The sequence below is a fragment of the Gopherus flavomarginatus genome, chromosome 4 (genome assembly GCF_025201925.1).
Source record: "Gopherus flavomarginatus isolate rGopFla2 chromosome 4, rGopFla2.mat.asm, whole genome shotgun sequence".
NCBI classification, from domain to species: Eukaryota; Metazoa; Chordata; order Testudines; family Testudinidae; genus Gopherus; species Gopherus flavomarginatus.
In genome coordinates, this window is record NC_066620.1 from 99019521 (window position 1) to 99033646 (window position 14126).

Genomic DNA, 14126 nt, shown 5'->3' on the forward strand with positions numbered 1-14126 from the left:
TGCTGGAGGCAGCTGCCTTTTTGGATTCCATTTCAGATGCAGCCCATTACTGGAGAGGTACACATTATGCTTTCTCATATTCTCTTATTTTGATGCTTTTCCCTTAATCCAAAATAAGTCATTTGGACTGAACTACTGGGTTGCTCTTTTTATATGGCACATTACTTTTCTTAGATTCTATTTTGTTCCATTGCCATGCACAATTTATCTTTTTGGTTGTTATTCAATCAATATTGATGAAGGTAAGATGGTTATTCAGTTGTTATACAACTTCCTCTCTGGACCTTCTCATTGTGTGTGGTTTTGTAACTTACTGGAGAGCTACTGAGGCTCAGATACTACCAATGATGTGAATTTATCTATTTGCTGAAGGTCATCTACCATATCCTGTTTAAAGAAAACGCTTGATAATTAAAAGTGTATTTATTATAACCAAAAAGTTTAATTAATATTCATCCCGACTCTAAACATTCCTTGCTGACCTGATGAAGATGAGCAATAATGGTCCAGCTTCAGCACTGTCTTTGAACAATTACAAATATTTTTTAATAAATTTAATTGTCCTATCTAGTCACCTTGTGGCTCTGATGCTGCTTTTTCGTACATTTACACTTCTTTCAGGAAGCTCTTTCCATTTTTCTCTTACTGGACACTTTATCTGCTTTTGACATTGTATTGAACATATCCTCTATGTTTAGACTTTAGTTAGGGGGTCAGTTTTTGCATTTGTTAAAGTGGATCAGTCTCTAGTGAATGAAGTTTTTTTTTTTCCACTGGATAAGAATTAAAAATCCATACTCCGGAGTGGCATAGTGAAGCCGACCTAAGTCCCAGTGGAGTTAGCACTAGGTTAGCAGAAAAATTCTTTCCATTGACCTAGCTACCACCTCTCAGGGATGTGAATTATCTACACTCGTGGGAGAACCCCTCCCGTTAGCATAGGTAGTGTCTGTACTGAAGCACTACTGCAGTGCAACTGCAGCATTCCAAGTGTAGACAAGTCATGAGAGACAACACAAGTCTTGTTTCTTGTAGTTCAGACTCCTTGTTAGCATTTTTGGCACACGGGAATACCCCATTACAGGGGTGCCAAAACAGTCCAACGCAGGGACTGGTGGGACAAAGGACCAAGACCCCTGCTAGCAATGAAAGGAGATGTATTGCAGCCAGCAGCATGGAGATGCCTCCAAGAGGAGATGTCCAACAATCAGAGAAAGCAGGCAGCAGAGTGCGATAGGTCAGCCAATTACCTACTGGCCCTGTAAACAGGCATTCCTGTGAGAATCCCACCATTAGAGAGACACCAGAAGGACTAAAGGAGTCTTGAGGGTGTAGTGGCACCCAGCACATATGAGATGACTTCACAGGAGGGACAAGTGATCTGAAGGAATAGGAGACATTTATGAGCTAGCAGGCACAACACCCAGAGAAAGCTTACAGAGATCATCACAGAATGGAGAGATGGAGAACCATCCAGAGGCCAACCCCACAGGGAGGAAGGAGACTCCACAGAGAGATAGTTTGTTAGACTCAGAGAGGTGACAGGGAGACAGAGATAAGTCACAGCCAGTGTGGTGGACCTTTGAAGATATCAAACTATCTCAAAACCTATGTAGCCAGTTGAGTCCATGATCAAGATAAGATTCCAACTTGGATATAGGCTATCAACCTCTAGCTGAAGGGGCACAAGGTGGGCATCAACTATTTGTTCTTAATGTTTCTATTAAAATGTTGGTATCCTGATCAGTGGAACCGGAGCCAAAAGGCCTGTGTTCACTGAAGGAAAACCAGTGGAACAGGGACATGGTGGGGAATGAGGCTGGAAGCAACTTAGCCACATGGACAGAGCACTGTGCAGGACTTAATGAAGTTCCACTTGTTCAACTTAACCTGCATTCAGCATCATTCTTTGTGACTGAAACAAGAAGGAATTATTTAGAATATATGTCCCAGACACCTATTTAATATCAAGGGAAATGAAATCTGCAATGCATGTAACAAAAACTATACACTTTGTGGACTGTAAATAGTTTTAACCTTTGGACTCAAAATATGGAGAAAGTATGAAGGATCGTGAAAAAAGAATGGAAAGAAAGGGGATGGAGTAAATGTCAACAGTCAAATGGTAACAGACTCTTAAATTAACTAAACTGTTCGAATTTTTTTTATTTGATCTGTCCAATATACAATAAATCCAACATAGCTTCTTAAATTAACGAGTGTTTGGAGCAGGAGTCAGGCCTAGGGGTTAGAACAGCAACCAGGGCCCAGGGTCAGAGCTGGAGTCAGGGGCCAGATGCCAGAGCCAGGAGTTGAAGCCCACATCAGAACTGGAGATCAGAAATCAGAGCGAAGCGTTAAAGTCAGAATCAGAAATCGGAACTGAGGGTCAGTGCCAGGATACCTGGAGTGAGGGAAGGTAGAAGAGGATGGGGGGCAAAGTAGGAGCTGTGACAGTCATGGGTAAATGCTTTGAGCAGCCACTGAAGTGTTGCTGTTGCTGACTGTTCCAACCAGTCAGGCAGCCTACTGTGCTCATTAGGTTGTCTGCAGAGTGGCTCTATTGCAAGCCCTGATTCCTGACACGGTGACTAGGATACATTTCACAGGCAGCTGCCTATGCATCTTACAGTGTTTCATCACTGCAGTTTCACTAGCACAGTAGACACAAATCTCCGAGTGTTTCTGGTCCCACAACTAGGGTGTATTCTTAATACTTCAGGGCCCTATTTACAGAACCGCAGGTGCCATAAAGGCACACTTATCTGCTGCTGTTGAATAAAGCTTTTGATCCTAGGCTATCATATTTTCCTTTGAACATACAGCCCTGAGAGAGAATGCCTTGCTTTTTAAACACCTGAAAGGCTCTCTTTTACAGAAACACAGAGTGCCCACTTCATACCCTAGATCACAGTCTTGCTGGAATAGACTTCTTCTCTTTTCTTTTTTAAAAAAGGTCTGCTGGTCTAAACTTGTAGTACTAGGGAATGGCAGGGGGTTGTTTTGATAGGGTAACTGATTACTACTCAAATCTATATCTCCTTTTTCCAGGATGTAGCTATAGAGGGTTGCTCTGGAACTTCCAGCCCATCCCCCATTCTTTCCCATGTTACCCCCAAAGGCTATTCATCACAATAAGCCTCACTACATCTGAAGGGTGGATACCATTCTACATCCCTTATATCCAAGTTAACAAAGCACATCTGCCTCAATGGGTGCATCTACACTAGGAAACTTTGTATCTGTTTCCCAGAAATGATAGGACTGCCCCCATATGAGCAGATTTGGCAGGTTTTCATAGGATAGTAATAGAAAGAAACAGAAGCAGAATTAGACAGCATGATGGAAGAAGTGCTGGCAGCAGGTCTGCACAAGAACTCCAATCGTTGCCAGTTGTCTTGTAGCTATACTAGTATTAGAGTAGGTCTTCAGTCTTTTCTGTATCTCAATCACTTTTTCCAGATTAGGACTCTCCTTCCATCTAGCCAGGATCTTGTCTGGATCCCCTCTGACTCCTTGACACCCGTTCATGACCCTAAAGCTGAGAGTGCAAATATAAAAGCATTGGTGGGGGAATTTCAGAAACCCCTCCGTGTAGACGCAGCCTCATTATGCTTGACTGTAGCCAGTGAGAGGAATAACCTGGATTATCAGGGAGATATGTGTATGCTTCTGGGAGTAAAGGTGGCAAACAATTGCCAGGAAGAAAAGCATGAAAAAGATGGACAGTGTGAATGATGTGATATACAGAATTGTTTCCTCTTTGAGTGAATCTCAAGTGTCCTGTGACAGTGTCTGAGTGGAACTGATGGAACTGCTCAGAAGGTTCAAATCCCATAACTATACTGCTCAAAAGACAGAGATGTTGCACACTTTACAGACATGGCTGCAAGGAGGATTCTGGGCCTACACAGAAAAGTTTTCCGCCTCCAGTGATAAAGCAATCTGAAACAGTTCTAAGGGGAGCTCTTTGCGTGAATGGAAAGTTTAACAGAATTCTCTGATGGCCATAGTCAATCAAGGTGGATTCTTTTAAGAGCTTAGATCATTATGGGTAATAATCAGGGGGTTCTGAGAAGTTGCCCTAGTGCTGAGTAAACAGCTTTTCTCTGCTTGTTTCCATTGCAGCAAGTGCCACTTAGAGTGTAATATAGTGGGCTGAAATCAAAAGGGAAGCAGCTCAGAGTGCAATGACTCCTCCAGAAGAGCATGGAATGGCCTCTCAACAGAGAAGCCAGGGACTGTGCCAGTTTCTTTCCCACAGCTTTGTCAATGAACTTCAACTGTGATCTGCAACATCCCTGCTGTTCCCAGTCCAAGGTTTCTTTTCTGTGCATAAGTGGTCCACCATGCCGAATAGGTGGATGGGTTTCTAATGCCTCATATAATCAGGCTAGTTTACATGGTACCACACAGTACCAGAAGATCAAAGATAGAAAAGTTTTTTTATTATTATTATTTTTTTATTTTTGGCAGGGATTTTCATGAACAGTGAAAGCTGTAGGCACCAAAGAAAAGAAGCCAGTTGAAACATAGCTTCTTGTCTCTGTAGAAGGCTGTAGCATAATTAACATCACAGTTGTACAGTCTCAGAAAGCCAGAATCTTGGAACTGTGCCTCTCTGTGGTTACATGTTTGGGCGCATGGTACTAGCAAGCAGTAACTGAAACTTAAAGAAACATAAGAGAACAGTGACATTTTCCTGGGAGACAAGTAAACAGCAGATGTAAATGGCCCTTGTTCCAACTGGCCCTGAGATCACCATATTTATCCTATTATTATTACTTATCTGGATTTTCTGAAATTGGAACCCCATTGTGCTAAGTATTGTGCAGATACAATTGATAGAGACAGTCTCTGCCCTGAAGAGTTTACAGTCTAGGCAGATAAGACAGACAAAGGATGAGATGTGGGAAAAAGAGGCACAGAGATGAAGTGACTTGCTCAAGGTCACACAGGAGGTCAGTGACCAAGCTAGGAATCTATCTGAGGCCTTATTCAAGCCCTTAGAAGTATATCTAAGCAGGCACCTGATCTCACAAAGGCAATTTCCCCAAGGACTTCTAGATAAATAAAGGAATATATTTATATGTACCTTATTCTAATGAAGGCCAACAGTTTTAAGAGACTGGACTTGCTTTATTTATGAAGATGAAATGTGTTGATGAAACATGCTTACCACATAAAATTTGGTGGAATTAGTCTAGCAAACAATCTCTACAACATGCAGAAAGAGATCACAACATATAATACGTAAGAATAGAGTAGACGTGGAAAACTAAAATTGCTGGGCCCTGATTTGGTTCTGCTGGCACTGTGGCCCCTTCATACTGGTTCTTCCGGTGCAAAGGAGCCATAAAGCTGGCTGAACCAGTCAGCTGGGAATTCCCCTGCAGGGGGGTATTCCCCAGGTAGTGTTGAGCTGGCATAGCTAGGCCTATGTCACCATCCTTGCAGCTTCTGGAATTGGGGTTGTTGGAGGCATGTCTGGGAAAGAGGGGGCATGGCCACAGTAACTGTGTTCTTCAGCTATTCTTGGCTGCCACAACAGCCCCATGGGTACCGTTGCATTTTATATTGGGGACTCTCTCACCAGCATCCAAATCCTGGGGACTGCAAAGGTGGCACACAAACACGTTCATCCTGAGCTGTGCCAAACAGCCTGGAAAGGGAGGCGGGGCGATGTTTCCAATTGCATAGAGGCCACTGGGCTATTTGATTAAAGTTTTATACAATGGTGAAAATTTTTGCATATATATATTTTAACTAGGGGATATTTTTCTCTTATCAATGTAAAAAAGCCGTAAGTTCCTATTACTATTTTATGAACGGGAGAAGGTCTTGGATCCAAAGCCCTTCCCTTCTACATACCTGCAACAACATGGTGAAGCCTTATTTTAGCATTGTTTCTGCAAAACAAACAGTTCAGTCTTTGTTTCTTTTTCAGCTAGGCTTGGAATAGTTGCTAAATGGGGAAGTTAAGTACAGTAGTTCTGTGAGCTCCTTTGCTCATCCTCCCCCAAGCTGAGGACTTTATAATCATGAAGCTTTCTTGAATATTTTCTCAATAGTTACTTGCTAAATCAGTTCAGATTAATGGATTATGGAGTTTAATAAACAGTCTCTGGGATATTTTTGTCTATTAGCAGTTTTGACAAACATAATATTTGAGTTTGAGGGAAGGCAAGTACAATAATTCCTCACTTAACGTTGTAGTTATGTTCCTGAAAAATGCGACTTTTAAGCGAAATGATGTTAAGTGAATCCAATTTCTCCATAAGAATTAATGTAAAGCTGTGGGTGGGGGTTAGGTTCCAGGGAAATTTTATTTTGCTAGACAAAAGACTACACACACAGTGTAAGTTTTAAACAAACAATTTAATACTGTACACAGTAATGATGATTCTGAAGCTTGGCTGAGTTGGTGAAGTCAGAGGGTGGAAGAGGGTGGGATATTTCCCAGGGAATGCCCTACTGCTAAATGATGAGCTAGCACTCGGCTGAGCCCTCAAGGGTTAACACGTTGTTAATGTAGCCTCACACTCTACAAGGTGGAATGAATGGAGCAAGGGGAGACAGCATGGGAGACAGAGAGACACATCCTGTGTGTGTGTGTGTGTGTGTGTGTGTGTGTGTGTGTGTGAGAGAGAGAGAGAGATGCACATTTCCCTTTCAAGTACGCTGACCCCACTCTTAAGTACATTGCCTTGTTAAGTTAATCAGCAAGCTGAGATGCAGCTGCTGCCAGGAAGCTCCCTCTGTCCTGAGCCCTGTCGTGTGTCCCCCCTGCTCTATGGAGATGGGCTGAGTGGGGTGCAGGAGCAAGGGGGAGGGGGACATCCTGACATTAGCCCCCTTCTCCCCCTCCTCCCCCCGCACAGCAAGCAGGAGGCTCCTGGGAGTAGCTCCGAGGCAGAGGGCAGGAGCAGCACATGACAGTGGGGGAAGGGACAGGTGAACTGTCATCAACTGATAGCCTGCTGGGCGGCTGCTGCACAGGGAACTTAGTGGGGCTGCCAGTCCACTCTGGTTCCAAGCCCCCACCAGCCAGCTGCAACAGGCTGCTCTTCCTGCAAGCAGTGGACAAAGCAGGTGGCTGCCAAACGACGTTATAAGGGAGCATTGCATAACTTAAAATGAGCATGTTCCCTAATTGATCAGCAATGAAACAATGTTAACTGGGATGACTTTAAGTGAGGAGTTACTTGAGGTCTTCATAAAGAGGTATTTTTATACCAAGGATGAAACTTATTAGTAATGGCCAAATCTCAAAAAGTTCAGGCAGCACAGCATCCCAAAGGTTTAATGCTTATCCGTTTTTTTCTCCCATCCATGTGAACCTCTTGTATCTCAATTTTGGCCTTTATGTTTTTGAAAAACAGGCCTTCTCTTAAGATTTCTGGGGCTTCCTATTTCCAATCAGCTAGGAGAGCAACTTATCTGATGATATATTACACTACTTCTGTTTCCAGGGCTAAAGTCCTAATCTGGCTCCACTAAAGTCAATAGCAAAGCTTCTACTGTCTTCAGTAGGGCAGGATCAGGCTCTTGAATTGCAGAGGGACATAACATTAAAAGTAATTGGGTGGCATGGACGGAATAGTTAGCAGAACTTTTTTGAACCTCATTAAAGAACTTTTGAGTGAAGGTTCAAAAGGGTGAGTGGCTTTTTCCTTTTGCCAAATTAGTTTCTCTTTCCCTAGTTTTAACTAGGTATAGCACTAAAGTACACTAGTGTTTTATTAGGTGGAGCAGAAGAGGAGTTTTTGTAATGTTTTTCCTCCTGGTATATTGCCAACTCTATGACAAGTAGAGAGAGAACAACATGAGAATATACAGGAACCTTTATCTGACCTTACTTCAGTATGCTCAGGATTATAGACTGTGTACTTAATGGCTATGATTCAAGATTCCAGATGTTGACACTTTCATGGTAAGGGGACCCCTCATGACTTTTAAAAATACCCCTGCATCACAGCAGCCTGAATTACAGCCAGCATCCGAGGAGCTTTGTGGGCACAATGTCTACTATGGTGTCACTCCCATGATTAAATTAAAACTTAGTGTTACTGAAGACAACTTCTCTGAGGGACCTCTGCATTGGAAAAGGGAATGATAGTATGAAATGGGCTTCCAGTGAATAGATTAAATAAAAAATGACATTATTCATCTATTATATTAAAGAAATAGTCTTCTAGAATATGACGACATATTATTATGTGAGCTCCAAAATAACTTTGTAATGATTCGAGGTGGGAGGCATGGAATTTTCTGGTTGCCTTTTTTTAAGGTAGGATTAATTTCCTATTCAGTGTCACCTACAGGTATGTACTTTGCCATTCTTGTCTGTTGTTATGTTTGTTTCTTTGTTAAATGCCAATTTTGAACTTGTACTATGTCATACGACAACTGTCATTGAATCATGTGTCCAGTTTTGAAATAATAGCAGAAGATTCACCATAATCTCTCTTCATAAAAACACCCAAGCATAAAGACCTATGTGTGTCTTCCAGATGATGGTTTCTGTATTATGTAAATACATCAAAGGTCATAAAATGTACAGTGGTAACTTTAGCTTCTGCATTTCAGCCTCTACTAACCACATCTGACCCAATGTGCACACGAAAATGGTGAATCATCGTCATTGGCTTTGACCATGAGGAAAGAACTAATGTGTTGATCATCTCTGTACAGAGAGGGATCTGTTCCCAGTTAGTTGTTGTTTTTTACATTTCTCTTTGTTTTGTCAGTGCTGCAAACATACATAGTTTTCTGCTGAGTGCTTTGTTTGTATGGTTGAACTACTCTTTAATTACCTGTGATTGGATGGTTTTGCCCTTCTGCTTTTAAACCAGAGTTCACATGCTGTATGTAGTCAAAAACTCTTCCCTTCCTGGTGCTTGATTTAAGCAGTAAAGAAATTAACAATAGAAAAACATAGGGTCTGATTCTAATTTACATTGAAGTCACTTTACACCACTTTGGCATATAAATGTATACTGAGTTTAAATGTATTTTTTGCTCCCTGTAAAGGTCCTTTAAATTGATATACTAAGGTCCCTTTAAAACTGTAAAATGTCCTTAGTGTGAATTAGAATCAGGCCATAAAATTCAGCACCTGAGGGCATGTCTACACTTACCTCTGGAGCAATCGACCCCCGGGGGGTTGATTTATCATGTCTAGTGAAGAATGTCTAGTGATAAATTGACCACTGAGTGCTCTCCCGTTGACTCCGATACTCCGCTGGAGCGAGAAGCATAGGCGGAGTTGATAGGGGAGCGTCATCAGTTGACCTACCGCAGTGAAGACACTGCAGTAAGTAGATCTAAGTATGTTGACTTCAGCTACGTTATTGATGTAGCTGAAGTTGCATAACTTAGATCAGTTGCCCCCCCACCTCCCGGGTAGACAAGGCCTTAGACTTCTCCTCAGGTATGGCTGCTACTAGGGTTCTGACCTCAACACTAATCAGTCTACATCCTCACTCCTCTCTCTTGCACTCTGCTTAGGTAATGAAGCACTTGCCTCAGTGAATCAGCAGAATCCACTTAATCCTTTCCCAACAGAATAAACATCCGATAACAGAGTGGTGTGGTTCAGGTAAACATGGCTAGCCTGTTCTATTACCAATTTCCATACTCTCTAAGAATTTCAAAGTAACATAAAATGTGATGTTTTTAAAAAAGCATGTGGATTAAACAGATGGAGAAGGAGAAAGAAAAGCAGTGTGAAAAGCTAACAAATTTCCAAATTCTAAAATAATTTTAGAACATTTCCAAACTCTTCTAGTTTTCCCTTAAAATGTTATGAATTTTAAAAGAAAAACATTGTCTTTAGAACTTCTGAATGAAATAAAGTAATAACAAAATCTGACATTTTATACTCCCAAACTTTAAAATAATAATAATAAAAAAATATTCTGGGGCTCCTGGAGTGGCCCAGTTCTGCAGCCCTTATTCACCTGAATTAAATAGGATTATTTATGTAAGTATTATTAATAGGAGTAAGGGTTCATAGAATCATGGAATATCAGGGTTGGAAGGGACCTCAGGAGATCATCTAGTCCAACCCCCTGCTCAAAACAGGACCAATCCCCAACAGAATCACAGAATCACACACCTAAAGAGGTTCCTGCTCTTACTTAAGTTCTGGTTTTTAGGCTAGGGGTTCTTGTCTGATCTAAACCAAGCCTCTCTGTGTTTATCAGACCTCATTTATTTGCCTCTTCTCTCTAGGGCCTGATCCTACCCCATTGCTATCAGTGGAAACAGGGTAAGACCCATGCAGCCAGTTTCTCAAAAGTGGCCATTAATTTGGGGTACATCAATTTTTGGGTGCCTAACCTGAGATATCTAAACATGATTTTAAGGGTGCTGAGCACCCACAACTCCAACTGAGGTTAATGGGAACTGCGGGACATCTCTGAAAAACCAAAGGTGTTTCAGATTGAGTACCCAGAAGCAGAGGCACTCAAAATCAGTAGCTACATTTGTAAATGTTGGCTTTAGCATCTATTAGGGGATATGTTCTCTTGCTTCCACTGTGTTCAGGTGAAGAGTCCCAGTTTTGTTTTGTATTTTTAGAGAAGTGTTTCTCTTCTATCACATTTAATCCAACTCTTAGAAGAGTCAGTGGCAAAACTCTATTTGATTTCAGCGAGAGCAGGATTGAGCTCCAAATAGTCTGTTGATTTCTTACCATATGGATCATGCACACATTACAATATGTTACTTCACTTTTTCTGCATACTTATTTTCCCAAGGGAAGAAATAATGTGTTCTAATCAAGAATTTTAAAGTTCTTAGTTTCTTTGTCTTAAAAAACAACATCCTTTCCCAAAAACAAAAACAAAAAAAACCCTTGAGCTGATTGAGTGATGTGATAGATTGCTATTTGAGCTGCTAAGAGCCTAAAAGTACATTTAGGCCTTGGCTACACTTGAGAGTTACAGCGCTGTTGGTAGCTTTATAGCACTGTAACTCACTCCCTGTCCACACTGGCAAGGCACATACAGCGCTGTATCTCCGTGGCTACAGCGCTGCTTGTACTCCACCTCCCCTAGAGGAATAAAGAGTATAGCGCTGCTGCTGCAGTGCTGGGGTGCCAGTGTAAACAGGGAATAATTTTAATATGCTGTAACTGACCTCCTGAAGCTTCCCATAATCCTTTTAAATGAAGGTCCTGCTCTTTGTTTTGTTGTGAACTCCTGGCTCCTGGAGCTGCTTATATAAAAAACAAACACAGCCACTGTTTGCTGTGAATGAGCAGAGGCAGGGGGGCTCCCTTTGGAACGCCCACAGCTAGTGTTTGCTTGAAGAGAGGGGGAGGGAGAGGGCTTGAGGAAAGAAGCAGCACAGCGGGCGGGGGGGGGGGGTCTGTTTTGGTGAGCGACCGCTTATCTGGTCTGTGAGGGAAAAAACCAAACAGCTGTTGTTTGCTTTCAGTGAGTGAGAGAGGGGTGGGGAAGGGGGTCGGAACTTGCAAGGCAGGGAGCTGGCACAGCATCGGCTCCAAAAATCCACTCTCTCTCTCCCTCATGCTCCTTGTCACACTCCACCTGCCCCTTTTGAAAAGCACGTTGCAGTCACTTGAACGCTGGGATAGCTGCCCAAAATGCGCTGCTCCCAACACCGCTGCAGATGCTGCAAATGTGGCCATGACAGTGTGCTGTCAGCTGTCAGTGTGGACAGACTGCAGTGCTTTCCCTACTCAGCTGTACGAAGACAGGTTTAACTCCCAGCGCTGTACAGCTGCAAGTGTAGCCATACCCTTAGTCAGGATCAGCTCTAGCCATCAGCAAACGAAGCAGGTGCTTGGGGTGGCACAAATTCAGGGGTGGAATTCCGGCCACCTTTATTTTATTTTATTTATTTTTTTTGTTGCTTAAGGCAGCAAAAAACCTAGAGCACTGAGACCATTTAGAGAGAGAGTAATGAGGAGTCTACTACAGCCTTAGCTAAAGGCCATGTGGCTTTTGGCTCATGCATTTAGCTCCAGATTCAATCCCACCTGCTGACGACTGGGGTCTGTCGGTGTTACACATGCTATGTCCGTCTAACCCAGGGGTGGGCAAACTTTTTGGCCTGAACGCTGCATCTGGTTTCGTAAATTGTACGGAGGTCCGGTTAGGGGAGGGGGTCGTGGCCCGGCCCCCACCTCCTATCTGCACCCCCGGGACTCCTGCCCCACCCAAACCCTTGGTCCCTGATGGCCCCTCTGGGACCCCTGTCCTATCCACACATATCTGCTCCCTGTCTCCTCACTGCCCCTGGACTCCCGCCACCCCATCCACTCCTTCTTCTCATTTCTGATCCCCCTTGGGACCCCTGCCCCATCCAACCACCCCTTCTCCCTGTCCCTTGACTGCCCCCGGAATCCCTGCCTCTGACTGTCCCTTGCCACCCCATCCAATCCCCCCTCCTTTCTGACTGCCCTCCTGGGACTCTTGCCTCCATTCAACCCCGTTTCCCCCCCGACCACCATCCACACCCCCGCCCCTGATCACCACCCCAAACTCCCCTGCCCTCTATCCAGCCCGCCCTGCTCCCTGCCCCCTTACCGCGCTGCCTGGAGCACTGGTGGCTGATGGTGCTACAGCCGCACCGCCTGGCTGGAGCCGAGTCCCGCTGCCGCTGCCACCACCACCATGCAGCACAGAGCAGCGGGTCAGGCTGGGCTCTGCAGCTGTGCTGCCCCAGGAGCTCACTGCTGTGCCACTCAGAGCATTGCGCTAGTGTTGGAGTGAGCGAGCTGAAGCTGCGGGTGAGGGGGAACAGTGGGGGAGGGGCCAGGGGCAAGCCTCCCGGGCCCGGAACTCAGGGGTCGGATAGGATGGTCTCATGGGCCGGATGTGGCCCATGGGCCATAGTTTGCCCACCCCTGGTCTAATTGGTTCTAAAATAATGACCAGTAGCATGCACTATTGGGAAGGACAAAATAAGAGAAACAGTTTTGGAATTATTTTAAAATCTACTTTTCTCCCCCTTACTATTAAAAGATTATATTGGGGTATGAGATTGCTGCCTCAGCGGGGCTAAAGAGGTGGGGGGAGTTAGGTCAAATGAACACACTTTCATTTACTATTGGTGAAACACCCAATAATCCTCCAAGATATGTTACACGTGTACTGTAACTTGGGTTGGTGTGTGCTGGGAACTTGCATTGGCATAGCTGTGTCTCAGGGATGTGGATTTTTCATACCCCTGAGAGAGACATAGCTATGCCGAGAGAACCATCAGGAATTCTTCTGTTGACATAGCTGCCACCTCAGAAAGGTGGCTTAATTACAGTGACAGGAAAACCCCTCCCGTTACTGTAGAGTTTACACAGAAGTGCTACAGTGGCGCAGCTGTCTGTGTAGACATACACAAACAGGTGCTAACTGTGATGTTTCAGTGCTAATTACTACATCTTTATAGAAATTGAAAAGGAACATGGCTAAGGGTAGGATGCTTCCCTAAACAACTCTTCTGCAGCAACAGTTCTATGGGGATGAGATGGTAACTTTCCAGTCTGCCCTGAGAAATGGGCAGGGCGTAGCAGCAGCATCCAGGAGCAGGCCAGAGAGCACATTGAGATTCAGTCACATTGCTTCACTGCTCCCACCCTTTGCTGTGCATGGGAATCAAGTTACTTCACCCCTCTTTGTGGAGCTGCTTGCTTGACCTGTGCACCTGACCAGCTACTCTGTCTGATGTGAAAGGGGGGCGGAGAGTGGGAGGAGTAGTGACTCTGTCTCTGCCTCCTCCCTGTATGAAGTTTATTGGGTGAATGGCTCCTGCTGTCTTTACTAGGGCCAAGGTAACAATGTGAGTGGCTAAGCAGGGCTTTTCTTGGTCTCCTGTGCCACACAGTGACTGCTGTAACAATCTAGTCTGTAGTGTTAACAATTAAGATTGGTGCCATTATCTGCAGTAATGCGATACAAATAATTCAAGCTTCTGCAAATAAACTGGGCCATGCTCCTAGCTTTATGTATCTCCTTTTCTCCACTTTCCTCAGCTAGAGTCATCAAAAGAAACAACATGCCATGTCTAACCTATTGTGAGATCATGGGATAGGCTCTGCATCCCACCTCTGCACTTCATCTCCATGTTAATCTTTCACATCTATCTCATGCCCTTCC

General features: G+C 43.9%; 1 protein-coding gene across 2 annotated transcripts in view; it reads left to right on the plus strand.

Moving 5' to 3' along the window:
• Positions 1-14126, plus strand: part of LOC127049292 (uncharacterized) — a 105820-nt gene that overhangs the window by 1153 nt on the left and 90541 nt on the right. The gene's annotated exons all lie outside the window — the stretch shown is intronic.